Source organism: Crocuta crocuta, unplaced genomic scaffold (genome assembly GCF_008692635.1).
Source record: "Crocuta crocuta isolate KB4526 unplaced genomic scaffold, BGI_CrCroc_1.0 scaffold153, whole genome shotgun sequence".
Taxonomy (NCBI): Eukaryota; Metazoa; Chordata; class Mammalia; order Carnivora; family Hyaenidae; genus Crocuta; species Crocuta crocuta.
Window position 1 is genome coordinate 2,300,362 of NW_027529525.1, and position 18,172 is coordinate 2,318,533.

Consider the following 18,172-nt stretch of genomic DNA (forward strand, 5'->3'; position numbering starts at 1 on the left):
GAAAATGATTAAAATGCAAATCTTCCTTGAGAAAATCATGAGTACCTACAGTTTTTCTACTACCACAGTAGACAAAAACAAGTCTTCGAGTGAATGAAACTAGGTTGGGGGAGGAACGAGGAGAGAGAGGGAAGCGGTAGAAAGATGGGGCCTTCTTCAAGTATGGAGCTGGGACCAAGAGCATGAGCACAAGCCTGGGAGGCTGGTAGACGTGCAGAAGATTGGGCTCCACCCTAGACCCACTGAGTCAAGACTTGCATTGTAACAAGACCCTCAGGCAATTCCTGCACAGGTTTCAGTCTCTGAAGCAAGCCTCTAGGACCTGAGGCAGTATCTCCAAAGAACAAAGCCTGGTATTGTGCATGTGCTGGGAGCCCTGGCTTCTGGGGACTATAAAAGCTGTAAGCGAGGGACAGGTCAGATGAATGTGACAGGCAAGCCCAAGTGAGGAAAGAAGTTACCAAGAGGGTGACAGTGCCATTCATGGTGACTGCTAGCTGTAATTAATTACACACTGACGATGGCAGGCACTACGGTAAGGCTTTTCATGCATTGTTTCTGATCCTCGTAACCCCACAATGTGGATAGCATAAGGAAATCTAAACTCAGGGAGGTTAGGTAACTTGTCTAGGCTCCATAGCCAACAACTGACGAAATCTGGATTGACTCCTGGGCTTTGAAATTAGAGAAATCCAAGTTTAAATCCTCTTGTCTCATAACACATGCGTAACTTGGTCAAGTAAGCTTCCTCTCTGTGCTTCTCCTCCTCCTCTAGAAAATCGGGGTAAGAAGAGTTATTTAGCGTCTAGTATATTGTGAGGTTGAAATATATGTATGACTAGAGGTGCTTATCTTTGCATAATAGGTAATATGTGCACTAAAGAGTAGTAGTAGGTACTATTATTACCATTTCCACTAAGAAAGAGGTCTCCAAAACCAAAGCAACTTCTTCACAACTGTGTCCACATTAGCCCTACTTCATTCAGCACAGTGGAAGACTGTGCAGTGGGAAGTGCAAAAATGTGTATGATAGGGTCCTGGCCCTCATTCAGCTTTAATGTCTATGATGGATCTTCATTCACTAAGAAAACCAGTCAATGGTTCTTGAAACAAAAATGTATTAAGTGTAGGGGGCCTGAGTGGCTTAGTCGTTAAGCATATGACTTTGGGGTTCAGGTCATGGTCTCACAGTTTGTGAGCTCCAGCTCCACATCGGGTAAAACACAAGCCCCGGGTGAGCCCTGCTTCTCTCTCTCTCTCTCCCTTTCTCTCTCCCTCTCTCTCCCCACCCCCAACCTTCCACCTTGCTCACTTGCGTCCTCTCCCTCAAAAAAAAAAAAAAAAAGCGTTGTCTATCATGTGCAAATAACAAAACCTGAAATGCAAAGCCCACTGAGGGTCCCTCGCCCCAAACAGGTGTCGGCAGCAATGCAATAAATGCCCGAGACACGTGTCCTGTGCATGCGGCATATCTTGGTCACTGAAAAGGTGCCAGGTGCTCTAGAGGAGTCACAGAAGACTTCAGAGAGTTGCTGCTCCCTCCCTCATGCCATCTACAATGATTTATTTATCATGCTATAGGATAATTTTTAAAAGTTTAGACAGCACTCATTCAACTACATAAAGAATATGTCAAAGATTGTATTTAACTCATTAACTGATGAAGGAACCAGTGAGATACTAAACCTGGTTCAGATGAGAATTAGAGGAGCAAGTATTTATAGGCAACTTAATAAAGGAATGTTAGGATAAGATTGCTTAGTTATATACAACACTGTAATGTGCTATTGGATAGCAAACTGTAACCTTAGGAATTATCTTTTTTTACTGGATGGAAAGGATCGCATTTCCACGAGTGCGATAAGAGAATTTCCTGGTTTCCCAGCAGTACCGCTTTCTGAAGAGCTGGAAGGAAAGAGTTGGTTTTAATTATTTCATATTCTTTGGACCTTAACAGTATTTTTTTACATCCAATAAAATGTGAGGTTAGAGAAATTCAGAATTATCTGCGGTCATATTTCTGAGTCTATAGCACTAAGTCTTAGGGTGTTGATGACATTTACTGGAGGAAATGAACTCTCTCAGAAACAACAAGGCGTGGTAGGGGGAGGTGGCCTGGGAGTAGTAACAAACTGAATCTGTTCAAGCTCTACTATTAAATGTCTGGCGACCCCCAAGGTCATTTCCCCTCTCTGAGCTTCAACTTCCTCACCTGAGAGTGAGGAAGTGGACTAAATGACCTCTAAGAGAAATAGGTTTAAAACCTCAGGGAGCATCAGTGTCACTGGAGGAAGCTTGGTAAAAAAAAAATAATGTAAAAATCCAGATTCCCAGAGCCCACACCCAGAGATCCTGGATCAAAGTCCAAAACTTCCTCAGATGGGTGCCAGGACCTTGCCGTTGTCAGTGTGGTTTTGTTTTCAGTACCCCCAGGGATGCCCATGCAAGCACAGACCACACTTCTAGATGTTGTGCGTGCAGGTCTCTTCCTGTTTAGCTGCTCACGACCCAGTATCCCGCGTACGCTGTGCTCAGGGCCTGAAGACTGGGCTAAGCCTCCTGCCCGTGCTCTTGTCACAAAATGCTCCCGAATATCCATGGGAGTTTCCTTTGTCACCTATTTCCTTTCAGAAGACTGTGCAGATTAATAAACTGGCATGGGTACCGCATTTAATAGTTCTTGAAAATAATGTTATTGCAGTGGACATTTCTGGAAGGTTTTTAGGTTGTATATTGTTGAGCTCCAACTTACTATTTTATCTACTTAAGACTTCTGAGTGGTCAATTGGTATATGCATTGTTACAATGTACTATTTTCTCAGAGAATATCATGGAAAGGTGGGTTTTTTTTTTTTTTTACATCTAATGCAACTAAGCATTTATAATTTTCTGAGAGCTAAAATCATAAACTATCTTGAGTGGGTTTGCCTTTCATCTTTGGTTACATTTTTAAATTGGTTCTTCTAATATAGCCATTCGAATCATTTAAGTGTGTATTAACAACATATAAGCATTAGTAGTATACCCAGATAAGCTTATGTTTGTGCCCTATAATAAAACAACTTTATTCATGTCATTCTTTGTTTCTATAAGAACCTAACAATGATTTTCAGGAGATTTAACACAAGTAGAAATAAGATCTAAATTGACCAAGAAATCAAGGAAACTCAGGTTTTGTACACCAAGAACTTTTTTTTTTTAAGATCAAAGAAAAGAGTAGAAAATTAATATTCCCTTCTGTTAGCAGGCACATGTACACACACAATCAGTACTCTGATTAAGAGGGAAAAAAAATAAGCTAATGGTGAAAACTTGACTGATGTTTAAAAGTTACAAAAGCTTATTATTTCTCAAAGCAGAATTTGGACTTTCTTTTGTAGTGTGATTAGCACTTTATGTTATGGCTAAAACACATGAGTACTTGGAAAGCCAAAATAATAGAACACATAAACTAGTTTTTCATCTCCTAGGGAGGACCCAATCTTCCTAGGGTGAGGTAGATAGCAAATGAACAGATATTCTATGCTAAAATCTGAGTTAAGATTACCTGACCATCTTCCATCCACCCTAGCTGGTATCTCATCCAGCTCCATCATTGCTTTGAGGAAACTTTCCCATCCTCCATATCTCAAGGACATCTTTATCTGACTGTCACAAAACTCCAATAGTGAACAGATAAAGTTCTTCAAATAGAGCCCTTACCTCACCCAGAAGGCCTGTCTCAACCCTTTTCTTCCCGATAACACCAATCTTTCACTTATTTGGAATTCTCTTTCACACCTGCCCTACACTGACCTTCTCCTCTTACACCTCTGCATGCGTAGGATCTATGGGTAAAAGAAGGAAAGCTTTTGTTACCCATCTCCCCTTGTTCTCCTTATTGGAAAAGAGTCTCTTGAGTGAACTGAGGGAAATGCTTTTTGGTCCAGAAACATTCAACAATTTATCTAAGAGCTTCATGGTATCTTTCAAAGTAAATTTTGTGTCCAAGTACAACAAATACAAAAAAGGACACAAATCTTAAGAGTGTAAAGAGAACACACTGCGTAATCAGCACCAGATCAAGAAATAGAACATAACCACCACTCTAGAATCATTCCTGCTGTCCACTTTAGTCACTAACTGAAAGAAAATGACCCTCCTAACTTCTAACCCCATCTATTAGTTTTGCTTGTTTTTGAAATTTATATAAATGAATTCTCATACTATATACTCTTCTCTGTCTTCTTTAGCTGGACATTATGTTTTTGAGATTCATTCATGTTGTTTGTGTGGCAATCGTTTGTTTACTTGTGTTGCTATGTGTCATGCCATTTTATTTTATTTTATTTTATTTTTTAAATGTTTTATTTTTTTCTGAGAGAGAGAGACAGCGTGAGCAGGGGAGGGTCAGAGAGAGAGGGAAACACAGAATCTGAAGCAGGCTCCAGGCTCTGAGCTGTCAGCACAGAGCCTGACATGGGGCTCGAACCCACAAACCATGAGATCGTGACCTGAGCCGAAGTCAGATGCTTAACCGACTGAGCCACCCAGGTGCCCCGTGTCATGCCATTTTATAAATGTACCACAGTGTATTTATTCAGTCTATTCTGGATGAGCATGTGGTTTATTTCTAATTTGGAGCTATTATGAATTGTGCACGGTGAACAATCTTGTACATATCCTTTTGGTGAACATACATACACACTTCATGTATATATAGATGGTGTATCACAAGTGGAATTGCTGGACCAGCTTTAATAGATACTGCCAAATGGCTTTCCATAATAGTTATACAAGTTTACACTGTTACCACCAATTACTTCAAAACTGCATTTGAACGTATAGTATGTATCATTATGTTTTTAATTTGCATTTCCCTGAGGTTCAATATAGTTGAGCATCTTTCTATATATTTGTGGCAATTTAGGCAATTCACCTTTACGAGGTGTCTGTATAAGTCTTTGGCCCAGTTTCTATCAGGCTGCCTGCATTTTTCTCTTTCTTTTTTAATGTTTATTTATGTATTTTGAGAGAGAGAGAGAGAGTAGGGTAGGGGCAGAGAGAGGGAGAGACAGGATTCCAAGCAGGCTCCACACTGTCAGGGCTCAGTTTCACAGACTGTAAGATCACCACGTGAGCCTAAATTGAGGGTTGTAAGCTTAAACGTACTGAGCCACCCAAGCACCCCTTCCTGCATTTTTCTTAAGGAATTCTTATATTCTTGGAATTAATCCCACTTGGTTTTGTTGAACTATCCATTTGTATATTACTAGATTTGATTTAACTATTTTGTTTAGAATTTTTGCTTTTAAATGCATGAAAGTGATTGGCTTGTCATTTTGTATTCACATAAACTCCTTTTCAGGTCTTAATAACAAGTTTATACTTGCTTCATGAAGCAAGTTGGGAAATTCTCCCTTTTTATCCTATATTCTGGAAGAATGTATATAAGGTTGGTAGCATTTCTTTTTATTTTTTTAATGTTTATTTAATTATTTTGAGAGGGATAGCAAGAGCAAGGGAGGGGGAGAAAAAGAGGGAGAGAGAAAATCCCAAGCAGGCTCTGTGCTATCAGAGCAGACCTGGACACAGGCCTCGATCCCACGAAACATGAGATCATTATCTGAGCTGAAATCGAATTGGATGCTTAATCAACTGAGCCACCAAGGTGCCCTGCTATTTTGTTTTTAATGTTTACAATAATTCATCAGTGGATTGACATATGCTTAGCTTTCTTTGTGGAAAGGCTTTTAGTAACAGCTTTGATTCTTTAATGAAATTAAAACATCCTTAATAACAGATTTAATTGCTAAATGTTTTGAGAATTTGTCAATTTTCTCTAAATCATCAATTTATTGACAGAAAATCATATGCCAGTTTTATATAAAACTATCCTACTTTTATTACTTTAGTGTCTCAATGATCTGTAGTGATGCCTGCTTTTCATTCCTAATATTTGCAATTTGTATCTCTTCTTTATCAAGAACAGCCTTGCTAAACTGTTATCAATTTTAACATTCCTTTCAAATAACCAACCTTTAGCTTTGTTGAAATTGTTTTCTATTGTAAATTTGTTTTCTATTCCAATGATCACTTGTTTTATCTTTCTTATTTTCTTTCTTCTATTTTATTTGTGTCTGCTGTTCTTTTTCTAGTTTCTTGAAACAAGAGCTTAAATCATTCCTTTTCTGCCATTTTTTCTGATACAGGTCTTCAATTACTTTAAGTACATCACACATGTTTTGATAAATTGTTTTGATTTTCCTTATCATTATCTTCTAATTGTATGTGTGACTTGACTTAAAAATACAATGTTTAATTTTTTTCAGTGGGAATTTTCTAGTTAATTGATTTCTACCTTAATTTCACCATGGTCAGAAAATAAATTCTAAATGACTGCGTCTTTAAATTTTATTAAACCTTGCTTAATATTGCAGCACAAAAAACTTGGCAAGTATTGCATTTGCACTTGAAAAAATGAGTATTCTGACATTGTTTGGAACATTGTTCTATAAATATGAATTAGCTCAAGTTCTTTAATTTTATTATTCAGAACTTTTATAACCTTACTGATTATTTCACCTATCCAATCACCTATTAAGAAAGGTGAGTGAAAGTTTACTGTTATGATTGTAGGTTTATTTGTTTCTTTATTTACTTATATCAATTTTTTGCTTTATATTGCATGGGTACAGATTTAGAATTATAATATTCTCCTCATGCATTTAACCTATTTTCATTATAAACTATCTCTTTCAATGTTTAAACACTTATTACCTTAAAGTGTAGTTTGTCTGAAATTTGTATCTTTCTTTTGGTGTTACATATGGCATATCTCTTTCCATTCTTTTAATTATAGCTTTTCTGTGTCCTTACCGTTAAGGTATGTCTTTTTACTTAAAATATTGTGAGTTTTGCTTTTATAACATGTCTGAAATTCTCAAATGTTCTGTGATAGTATTTAGTCCATTTTTATTTAGTGTAATTATAATAAATTGGGGTTTATAGTTACATTTTTATTTTTCTATGTACCCAACTTGTTTTAACTTCCTTTTTCTCTTCTTTATTATCTCCTTTTTAATTAAGCAAATCTGTTTGTTGTTATTTCATTTTTATTTATGGCATCTTGTATTTATACTTTCTTTTAATAGTCTGTCAGTGATTATCCTAAAGATTACAGCATGCATCACTGACTTATCACAATGAGATCAAATTTTTTCTCTTATGACTTCCTTGAAAATGCTACACCTTAGAACACATTAACTCTATATAGTTGCATTATTATGGCATGCATTTTATTTTTTCTATATATTATAAACCCAGCATATATCACTATTAGTGGTTTTCCACAGTCAAGATTATTTATATTTTACATTTTCTGGTGTTCTTTGTTCTTCTTTACATTTCTGTTTTTTCATCTAGAGTGATTTTTCTTCTAAAGTTTAGTTAAAAATTTTCACTTATAAAATCTCCCTGTGGTTTCTTTTTTTAGATGGAGATCTGCTACCAAAATATTCTCTTCATTTGTGTTTCCTGAAAAATACATTTATTTTAGCCTATTTTTGAAGAAGGTTTTTGCTAAGCATAGAATCCTAGGTTGACAGATACATTTTTTTTTTTTCATGACTTTAAAGATATCATTGTTTTCTTCTGGCCTCCATCATTTCTGTGAAAACCCAGGTATAATTCTTTTTGTTATTTATTTAAAGATAATGAACCTATTTTTAGTATTTAAAATTTTTTCTTGTCATCTTTGGTTTTCAGCAGTTTTTACTGTGATGTGCCATGGTTTGCTTTTCTTTTATTTATCCTGTTTGGGTTTTAGGCACTTCTTTAATCTGTAGGTTTATCAGTTTAGGAAAATTTTTGACCAGTTTATCTTCAAATATTGCTTATACTCTCACCTTTCTTTATGTATTCAATTGACATATATGATAGAGTTTTTTACTGTCTTCCATCTGTTCCTCATGCTCTTTTTTATATTTTTCATTTTTATTTTTCTCTGTAGTGCAGTTTAGATGTTTTTCTATTGTGAAAACCCATCTATGGAGCTCATTGTTTTTCAATTCTGGAATTTCCATGTATTTCTTTTTTTTAAATAGATTCACACTCTTTGGTAAAAGTTTTTATCTTGTTTTCTTTTTTCTGTACCTTTTCTCTATTTTCTTCAGCATCAATATATTCATCGTCTGTAGGTCTGTTTCTCTTATCTTTTTTCCCTCTTATCTGTGGTCATATGATTCCATGTCTAGCACACCCAGAGTTTTTTTTTATGGAATAATAGAATGAAGAGAGAGAGAGAGGGAGAGAGAGAGATATGGATATAGATATGGTAGTAGGGGCTCCATATAATGTTAATTACATCCAGAGAGTGTTAACTTTACTCCATCAGGCAGATAGGGTGAGAACCCATGTACTTAATTCGGTGAAGGTGTGAACTGACTCGGGCTGATGGCAATTTTGCGATGGTTCAGTCTACCTCTGGTTTATTTCAGTTCCTAAGACATAGTTCTTTTCTGGATGGATCCTGAACTCTAATCCTGATGTCTTAGTATGGCAAGACTGCTAAGGACTTGTCTCTGCTTTTTGGAGTCTTTCTGATTAGCTTTGTAGCCTTCTGAGCCACAGCTTTATATTTTTAGCAAATGTATCAAGAAGATATCCAGCTTACACCAGTCTCAGTTTTCCACCCAATTCTTTTCTTAACAACTCCACTTCCCTCCTGAAAAAGACTCCTCATGGTTTTTCCATCCATCACTCCATATGGGAGGCAAATTCCAGATTCTCATCCTTTCTCCATTCCCATAATCAACAAATGCCCCCAGGTAAGAAATGGATGCAGACTCTTGGTTGAAATCTCTGAGATTTTCCCCTTTTTTGAATACCCCTTCCTTCCCCAGTCCTGGATTGTTTCAGCAGCTCTCTTATCCTTTGAAACTAATTGTTTTGTTTTGTTTTATCTGGTAGTTCTAGTTGTTTCTGGCTAAACAGTGGCCAGTTGCAAACTACTTTATCATAACCAGGAACAAAGATCCATACTGTTTTTAAAACAGGTTCTGAGGAGCCCTTGCTATGAAACAAAAGGGAGCTACTGGAAGATACACCCCCTGGGAGTTACCTTAGTGGTGTTTTACCTCACTGTATCCAAGAGTGAGAATAAGTGGTTGTAACCATAACTCTTCAACAGCTGGCTGAATAAACACAGGTCAGCCATTCAACTTTCTCCACTTAATAAATGATGACATTATCTGCTCTTCCTCCTCGATTGAGTTGTCAGGAGAAAAGTATTTAAGTGTTTAAGAAAGGTATATAGAATGGAAATTATGAGCATGGTCAATTAGTTCTGCATGATCAAATATTTGTTACTTTAGCTATTCATTGGATGAATATTTTTCTTCCTCAGTTAGACTCTAAACACTCTAAGAACAAGGGTCTGTGTTTTCTACTTCCATTTTTCCCCTGCAGTTTCAACTTTTGTGTAATTCACAAAATAGACATTGTTTAAGTGTGTTACTGAAAAAAAATGTCAACTTATCCTGTGTCTGTCCATATTAGAGAATTCTGAAGGGCAGGCTGTAAGACTCATTTTGATTTTTATCAATCTTTATTGATCAGGCTTAGAGATTCATACCGTTATATGCTGACAAATTTCGGGGACAATTTTTGACAACTAGCTTTTTCTGTTTCATCCTTTCAGTTAATAAAATCTTAGGATAAGGAGTTTTCAATTATATAGAGCAGTAGATGACTTCACTTGCTGATAATCATTAGACCCAACTCTTTTTACAGTAATTACTAGCTTGTATAAAAATGGATCACCTCTCACAAAGATGGGGCACTTAAAATGAAATGCTATCTACCCATCTACTTCCCACCCCATTGACCCTTCCTTTCATCTAAAAGCAAGGGAATTGCTTATTTCAAGGTGGTCTTGAAAATCATCTAGGCATAATTAAAGTTTGCAATATCCTGTAAGTAAGCATTATATTCTAATATTTTCTGCCAAGACTTGAATTTGCTAGGCATGACACATTTATTGCTGGCAGTAGATGTACCAAAATGTACCAACACCGGGGAATTAATAAATACCACAGCCCTCCAATGGAGCAAGTTGCATGAATATTTAATAGGAAATGCATGATGAATTTCTTGCATGATTATGCAGAAAAACATTTGGGAATGGTTGCAGCTGTTACATGAACTAGCTAAGTCTCTTTTCTCCCATCTCTTTTGATCTTTATCAATCTCAATATTGTGCTTTAACTTTAGCAGTAAGTATCTCCAATGATGAGTATTGCAGACACCTGTCAACACTTCAGGAAATGTGTGACTCTTCCCATATGTTATCTGTGTATGTGTGTACCTTACAACTTTCAGTGGTGCATTTTGAGGGAACAATTGAGAGGTTGTTGGAGGATACACAGGCCATCAGGGAAATCTGACTCAAAAGAGAAGGTGAAAGAAACTAAAAGTGTAACAACTCCACTCATGGGTTTGTCAAATTCTTTCTGACAACACCTTTACATCTCTACCTAAGTCCCATGAAAAATATTCCAGTCTAAATTTAGGGGAGCTTTTTAGGACCAATACTTGACATTTCTAGTATTCCCAAGATTTCCCCCCTCATTTCATGGGTATTAGATATACTTAAAGTGCCCCAGAAGTATGGTTTCTTTCAGCAGGTAAAATATTCCTTTATTCTGAAGTCTGTGGTATATTCATAAGGTTGAAATATCATAGCACAAAATAATTTCTTTACAAATCAAGACCCGTAAAACAGGAAATTGTTCATTGAATTGTGAGAGCAGTGAGGTCAGATCAACATATATTGAAAGCCAGTTGGTTTGGGTCCTCTGGAGCTTTAAAGGGCATCTCTCTGAAACAAAAGTCATTCTTTGGTTCCATTCAAACATCCCAATTCACCACAATAGGTCTTCAGCATCATGCTCCCAGGAAATGGGGATTCCAGAGAAACCTCAGACTCTGGACTCTTCATAGACAGAACACAATGTTATCAAATCACTGCAGGGAGCTCAAACATGCTGTTTTTGACAATGGCCTGTGACCTTTTAATGAATTGCAGGTGACACAATGTCTCTGTCCCTTAAAGCAATTTAGTGCTTACTAGATGCCATTAAAGAGTTGGCATCCCATAAATTATCAAGTGATGATTATATTCTTGGCTTCAAAACAAGAAGAAAATCCTGCTTAACAATACATTTGTTCCCCCACTGTGTAGTGAGATGAGTTGCACCTCCTAAAGTGGTGACTTTATTTATTACTTTCACATTTTTGGATCTATTTTTGGTAAGAGCTCTTGGTCACCCTAGACAGACTCTGCAATCACAAAGATTAATGCATCTTTACTGAATCAAATGTTTCTGTGTGGAGAAAGTTTAGACAAAAGAGAAGATACAGTCAAAATCCAAAAGCTCCCCGATGGGCACCCCAGGTTTAAGAAAAAAATCATGAACAATATTAGAAAGCTACTTTCTTTTCCAGAAGTTTAAACATCATAATGAAGCAAGACAACTTATGTTCTGGTTTCCCTGAGAGTTTCCCACCAGAACCCAAATGTCTAATATATAGACATTCTTTGACAAGCACAGAAAAAGTTATCAGGTATCTCCCCCACTCTTGCAGATGGTCAATGCTCGACGCCAACATCCTCACAAACATATATACGCAGAATGGCCCTGAGCCACACAAAAGACATTCCCATGTCAGTAGATGAATGTTTATCCTTAACCATCACAGAACCTTCACCAGCAATCCAGCTCCTTGGTGATACAACTCAAGGTAAACAGACTCACATCACCTCCTCCTTCCATTTTGCCTAAGTCTAACCCGTTCTTGGGCAAATGATTAAAAAGAAAAACTCATCACATTGAATTAAGCTGAGTGCTCCATTTATGTGGGTCCATCTCTGGCACTTTTAGAATACTTGTATGCAGGCAGAAGTACGTATAATCAAGAAAAAGAAAGCTAAAGGGTTTTTGCTCTTCTACAAAGAGGTGGCTGACCATTAGAATATTATTTATATTGTATGAAGACTTTAGTTTCATAGAAGCAAAAAGTAGAATGGTGGTTGACAGGCATAGGATGGTTGGTGGAGGGGTGGAGGGGAAGTGCGAAGATGTTGGTCAAAGGGAACAAACATTCATCAGTTATACAAGATGAATACCTTCTGGGGATCTAACGTACAGAATGGTGACTATAGTTAAGAATACTGTATTGGAGGGGCACCTGGGTGGCTCAGTCAGTTAAGCATCCGACTTCAGCTCCGGTCATGATCTCGCGGTTTGTGGGTTGGAGCCCCGCGTCAGGCTCTGTGCTGACAAGTCAGAGCCTGGAGCCTGCTTCAGATTCTGTGTCTCCCTCTCTCTCTGCCCCTCCCCTATTCATGCTCTGTTTCTCTCTGTCTCAATAATAAATAAGCATCAAAAATTAAAAAAAAAAAGAATACTGTATTGGATACTTGATATTTGCTAAGAAGATAAATCTTAACTATTCTCACTACAAAAAGAAAAAAACTCTTCAGTTTATAATGATGACTTAGTATAAACTTCAATTAGAACATGATTGTGACAAAAGAAAAGAATTCTAGTTCTAATGCTCCCAAAAGGCCTTTTTCTTAACCCAGTATTATCAATTATGGTCAAGTAAAGTGGCCAAAACATTTATACTAACTCACAAAAGAAAAAATATTGTAAGGAAATGGGCTTTACTTCCTTTTGTATCTTTCAGGGTAGTACAATGGAACTCTTCACATGAAAGAAAAGGAAATAAATTTCTTTTTAAGTGAATAATAATATTTAGAGCTAATCTTCAGTAGTTTAAATTTTATGTTTGGAAACTGACTCACCCCAACTCACACTTGCTCTGAAAGAGTCCGGTTCAAGCCACCCGTTGGGAAGGAACCAAAGCACAGCCACCGGCTTCCTGTTGCCTGGATCTTTTATTACTTTGGCTCATTAAAACTCCTTGTTTGTATTTGCATTTTACTCTTGGGCAACTTTATAACACAGAATAGTGATAAGCCTGCAGACTGCTCCTACTCATTATGTTTAATCATAACCACAATAAGGGAGATCATCATATCATGCCTCTATCTCAAATACACTGCTAGGATTTTAAAATAGAATTGGTACCCTACAATAACCTTGGCACATGCCCTCTCTGTTTCTCCTTTTTTCAAGATGAGCTCTTGAAACATAAAATACAAGGCATACAATAAACTTGGAGAGGTCCCCATTTTTAATTAGAATGTATGATTAAAATGAGGAAAAAGCCCTACTTGAAAGCAAATGTGCATAGAGAGAGAGAGAAAGAGAATGGATGAATATCATTAAAAGGTTAGGTGATCTTCTGTGGCTGAGCCACACGTCCCTGCTCTAAAACACCCATCTTACTGTGGGCCAAGAGGACCCCTATGTTGTTTCGGGTTGGTCTCCTGCATATTAAGGTTTACATTATAGTTTAACTGAGCCAATGCTTCAGTTTCTGGCATAAGTTACTCATTTTCTTGTGCTAATGAAAAACACACATCAGCTCCTTGAAATTCCCGAAAGCAGCATCAGTTTTGCCACTAATTGTAGCACTGTTGAGGCAGAGGAGGAGAAGGAGAGTGATTACAATAGCAATATTTGGGACAGGGCTCTTTGCCTCCCTGAGTGGTCCTTTAACTGAAAACATTTGGGACTCGCCCCTCCTGGCCTTGAGTTCTCATGAATTTTAAGAAATTGGAAGCCCCCAGGAGCACCAGAGCGTGTGGAAATAATGGAACTCTGGCCTAGGAGACACGAGCAAGAAAGTCTGGCTCAAACTTCAAGCCCCAGCAGAAGGGAATTTGAGACATAACCATTTGATCTCCTGTCTCAACCTGACAAGATATTCCTTTTCAGGGCCAAATGCACTCATACTGTCTTCTCCAACAACTGATACCTTATGCATGAGAATATTCTAATGAATCTGACCAGCACAAATATAATAAACTGCTTTTCTATGAAACACAACTTTTCAAACAACCAGAGGACTTTGGGGTGCTGAAAATTCTCCCCAAATTTGGGGAGAATCACTAGAGCGTTTTTTCTCCCCCTGAAATCCACCTCAGGGCTTTCGAATCCTACTTACCAATGTATAAAAAATCAGTTTTGCTCAATAGAATTTGTTCAATGGATAAAAACAGAAATATCACAAAAGGGTTGAAGACCGCATTACACACAATACCTCAACTTGTGCATATTCAAAACAGACATGCTCTGCAGATATTTTACTAAAATTATTTGCTGCAAAGCAGGAGCCAGGCAGGAAGCCGATGCACAATGAATTGATTTCCAAGTCTTATTTGTGGCTGATTTGAGGTTAGAGAGCATTTCTGTGCTGGGTGGAGTGGTAAAATGAATGTTTATTGTTTAGGATTTAAAAGGCCCATTATCATGCAGACTCAGTAAGGTTCTGCCACACAAAATGGAGTACCAGGCCAGCAGGCAACTGATTCAAGTGACAAGAGGTGAGCGGCAACAGCCCTTCCATGTTAATAAAACATGTCCCAGCACTCGAAGGAACCCTAGCACAGTATGAGAGCAGATAGAACTTATTAATCAGAACTACTGCTAACTCTAATTACAGGCTTCCCCCAAGTTACAAAATAAATGGATGGCTTGGCAATAAAGCAATGTTTTATATATTACATCCTCTATTTCCACAGAATCCTCTTATAAATGAAAGTGAATTTTGATAGGAAAAAGGTCTAATCCCACTAATAGGGACTGTGAGATATCTCCATATACAATCTCCTACCTCTAACCTTGTAATCTTTAGTTCTGGCTAAAGTGCCCATTCAGGTCAGCAATAGTGATGTCTGACTCTACTCTAGTCATTAGATGTGACATCCTAAGTGAATCCATCTTCTCGCCAAAAGAAGATGCTGAACTAGACTAGTTTAAGGAAGCTATTGGTGAACCTGGATCCCTATGAATATCTTATGAAAGCTATGGACCCTCTCCCCAGAAAAATACATGCACACACATGCAGCAGCAGGAATACACATACAATGGCAGGAATAAATCAACAGAAGCTTATTAAAGACTAGAACGCGTGGGTGGCTCAGCCAGTTGAGTGTCTGACTCTTGATTTCGGCTCATGTCATGATTCCAGGATCTTGGGATTAAATTTCATGTTGGGCTCCACGCTGATCATGAAACCTGCCTGAGGTTCTCTCTCTCTTTCTCTGTTTGTCTGCTGCTGCTCCCATGCTCACCTGCACTCACACTCGCTTGGACAGAATGGAATGGAATGGAATGGAATGGAATGGAATGGAATGGAATAGAATAGAATAGAATAGAATAGAATAGAATAGAATAGAATAGAATAGAATAGAATAGAATCCTGGTCTAAAACCCCTGACCCAGACAATCTAAGGTAATTTGGGCTTTAAAAGTTATGATTTTGGTTTCTTGAGCAGCTTCCACACTGGAGATAGTAGACTATAGACATTAGATTTAGGCACATTAAATACATCAAATACCAACTTATACCATGATGAAATAAGGAGCAGCTAATATGTGAACAGGTTGGAACTTCAAACTATGCACTCTAGGTGCAGGCAGTCTCCATTCAATAAAGATGGATTTCAGTAAAGGAGGGATTTCACAGAGCCTTAAGATGTGGTAGCACAGCATTACCCCGCACTAATTTTCAACTCCATATAATGTCTGCTCTGGTCTATGCTGTGCAGTTCATGCTACCACCATTTTGAAACTTAAAACCAAAACATTTAACATTACATCTAAAAATAATTACTCTTTCAGCTTTTAAAATTTTCATATAATAGGAGCTCCTGGGTGGCTCAGTCAGTTAAGTGTCTGACTCTTGGTTTCCGCCCCGGTCATGATGTCATGGCTCATGGGTTCTAGCCTTGGTATCAGACTCTGCTGACAGCACAGAGCCTGGTTGGGATTATCTCTCCCTCTCTCTCTGCCCCTCCCCTGCTTTCTCTCTCTCTCATTCTCTCTTTCTTTCCCTCTCAAAATAAAAAACAAACATTAAAAAATTTCTAATTAAAGTTTTCATGTAATTACTTTAAAATTCTCATGCTTGGGGCGCCTGGGTGGCTTAGTCGGTCGAGGGTCCGACTTTCGCTTAGGTCATGATCTCGCGGTTCGTGGGTTCGAGCCCCGCGTCGGGCTCTGTGCTGACTGCCAGCTCAGAGCCTGGAGCCTGTTTCGGAGTCTGTGACTCCCTCTCTCTCTGACCCTCCCCTGCTCACGCTGTCTCTCTCTCTCTCTCTCTCTCTCTTCCTCTCCTAGAAATAAATAAAACATTTTAAAAAAATTCTCATGCTTATCTCTGATGTTCCCTTGATCCTTGATACTATAATCCTTACCATCAATTTACCCTTAGGTAAAGGGTTCCATCACCTACCCATCATAGGTGAAGATAAGGGGAGAGAAAGATAACGTAAGGGTCAGAATAAAGATGAGGCTCAGGGAAAGGAGGGTCGGGGAAAGCTTGGTGTTTATAGCTAAGAACTTTTTATATCAAGGTCACTGAATCCACACACTTTTTCTTCACTCTCCTTACCAAAATTTGAATCTCAAGATGTGGTTTTTAGTCTCTATATAGTCTGTATATGTAGGAAGAGATCTTTACCAAAAAAAAAAAAAAAAAAGCACTGAGGAAATCAATCCAGAATTACTCTGGGAAATTTAATATGCCTAGTAATGACATCAAAAAAGATTAAGTGGTAAATACTGAGTCAACTTGTATCTGCCCAACACTAGAGTACTGAAATTAGTTCCAGTATTGATGCCACCAACCAAGTGTTAGAGTAATGTTATTACAGTGGGAAAATATACTTAAAATATATAAAATCAAATCTATCCAAAGTTTACAAGGAACTCTACAAGTCAATGAGAAAAATACAGACAACTCAATAGAAAAATGGGAAGAGAATTGACATATTTCAGAAAGAAGATAACCAATGGGTAATAAACATAGGAAAAAATACTTAATCTCATTAGTCATCCAAATAACACAAATTCAGATCTAATTAAATACAATTCTATAGTAGAAGACGAAACTAGAAAAATGCTGATAATACCAATGTAATAAAGATGTGAAGCAACTGGAACTTTCTTTTTTTTTTTAAATGTTTATTAGTTTTGAGAGAGAGAGACAGAGAGCAAGCACGGGAGGGGCAGAGAGAGGGAGACACAGAACCGGAAGCAGGCTCCAGCCTCTGATCTGTCAGCACTGAGCCTGACATGGGATTCGGAATCACAGACCATGAGATCATTACCTGAGCTGAAGGTGGCCGCTTAGCATACTGAGCCACCCAGATACCCATAACTGGAACTTTCATACTACTGGTAGGAAAGATGAGGACCTCTTTAGACATAGAAATTTCACTCCTAGGTATGTATTCAAACGAATTGTATGCACACGTATACCAAAATTATGTGCAAAATGTTCAAAGTAGTATTAGCCATAATAGCCCCAAACTACAAACAACCCAAATGTTCATCAATAGTACAATGAATAAGCATATTGTAGTATATTTACATAACAACATATCATGTGACAAACTGCACTTATGTGCAGTAAAACTAGTGAATTTTATAAACATCATGTTGGGCAAAGGAGCCAAAGAATATAACTAGAAAATCATTCATATAAATTTCAAAAATAAGCGAAACTAAACTGTGACTTTAGAATTTAGGAGGTAGTTTATCCTTGGGGTAAATGGAAGGGATAGCATGAACAGGGATGCAAGAGAGTGGTGCTTCTGTGAGTTTTCTGTTTCTTGACAAGAGTTATAATTTCATAAATGGAACCATTTTGTGACCATTTATTGTGTTACCCATATGCAATCTGTGTACTTTTCTAAACATAAGCTTCTAAGAAATTTCAAAGAGTGAGAGAGAAAGAGAAGCAGAGACTGACTCTTAAGGGTTGAAATCTTTATTTCTCATTTACAAACTGTGTGACATTAGGTAATTTCTCTCAGCCTCAATTTTTCATCTTTAAAATAAAATATCAGGGGCGCCTGGGTGGCTCAGCAGGTTAAGTGGCCAACTTCGGCTCAGGTCATGATCTCATGGTTCGTGGATTCAAGCCCCCTGTCAGGCTCTGTGCTGACAACTTAGAGTCTGGAGCCTGCTTTGGATTTTGTGTTTCCCTCTCTATC

At 37.7% G+C, this 18,172-nt stretch overlaps 1 pseudogene across 1 annotated transcript in view; it reads left to right on the forward strand.

Moving 5' to 3' along the window:
* The first annotated feature begins 438 nt into the window (after positions 1 to 438).
* LOC144229052 (actin, cytoplasmic 2 pseudogene) overlaps positions 439 to 18,172 on the forward strand; it is a 49,856-nt pseudogene continuing 32,122 nt past the window's right edge. The window contains exons 1-2 of the transcript XR_013334341.1: positions 439 to 535; positions 11,626 to 11,781. The product of XR_013334341.1 is annotated as an actin, cytoplasmic 2 pseudogene (transcript). The remainder of the gene's footprint in view (positions 536 to 11,625; positions 11,782 to 18,172) is intronic.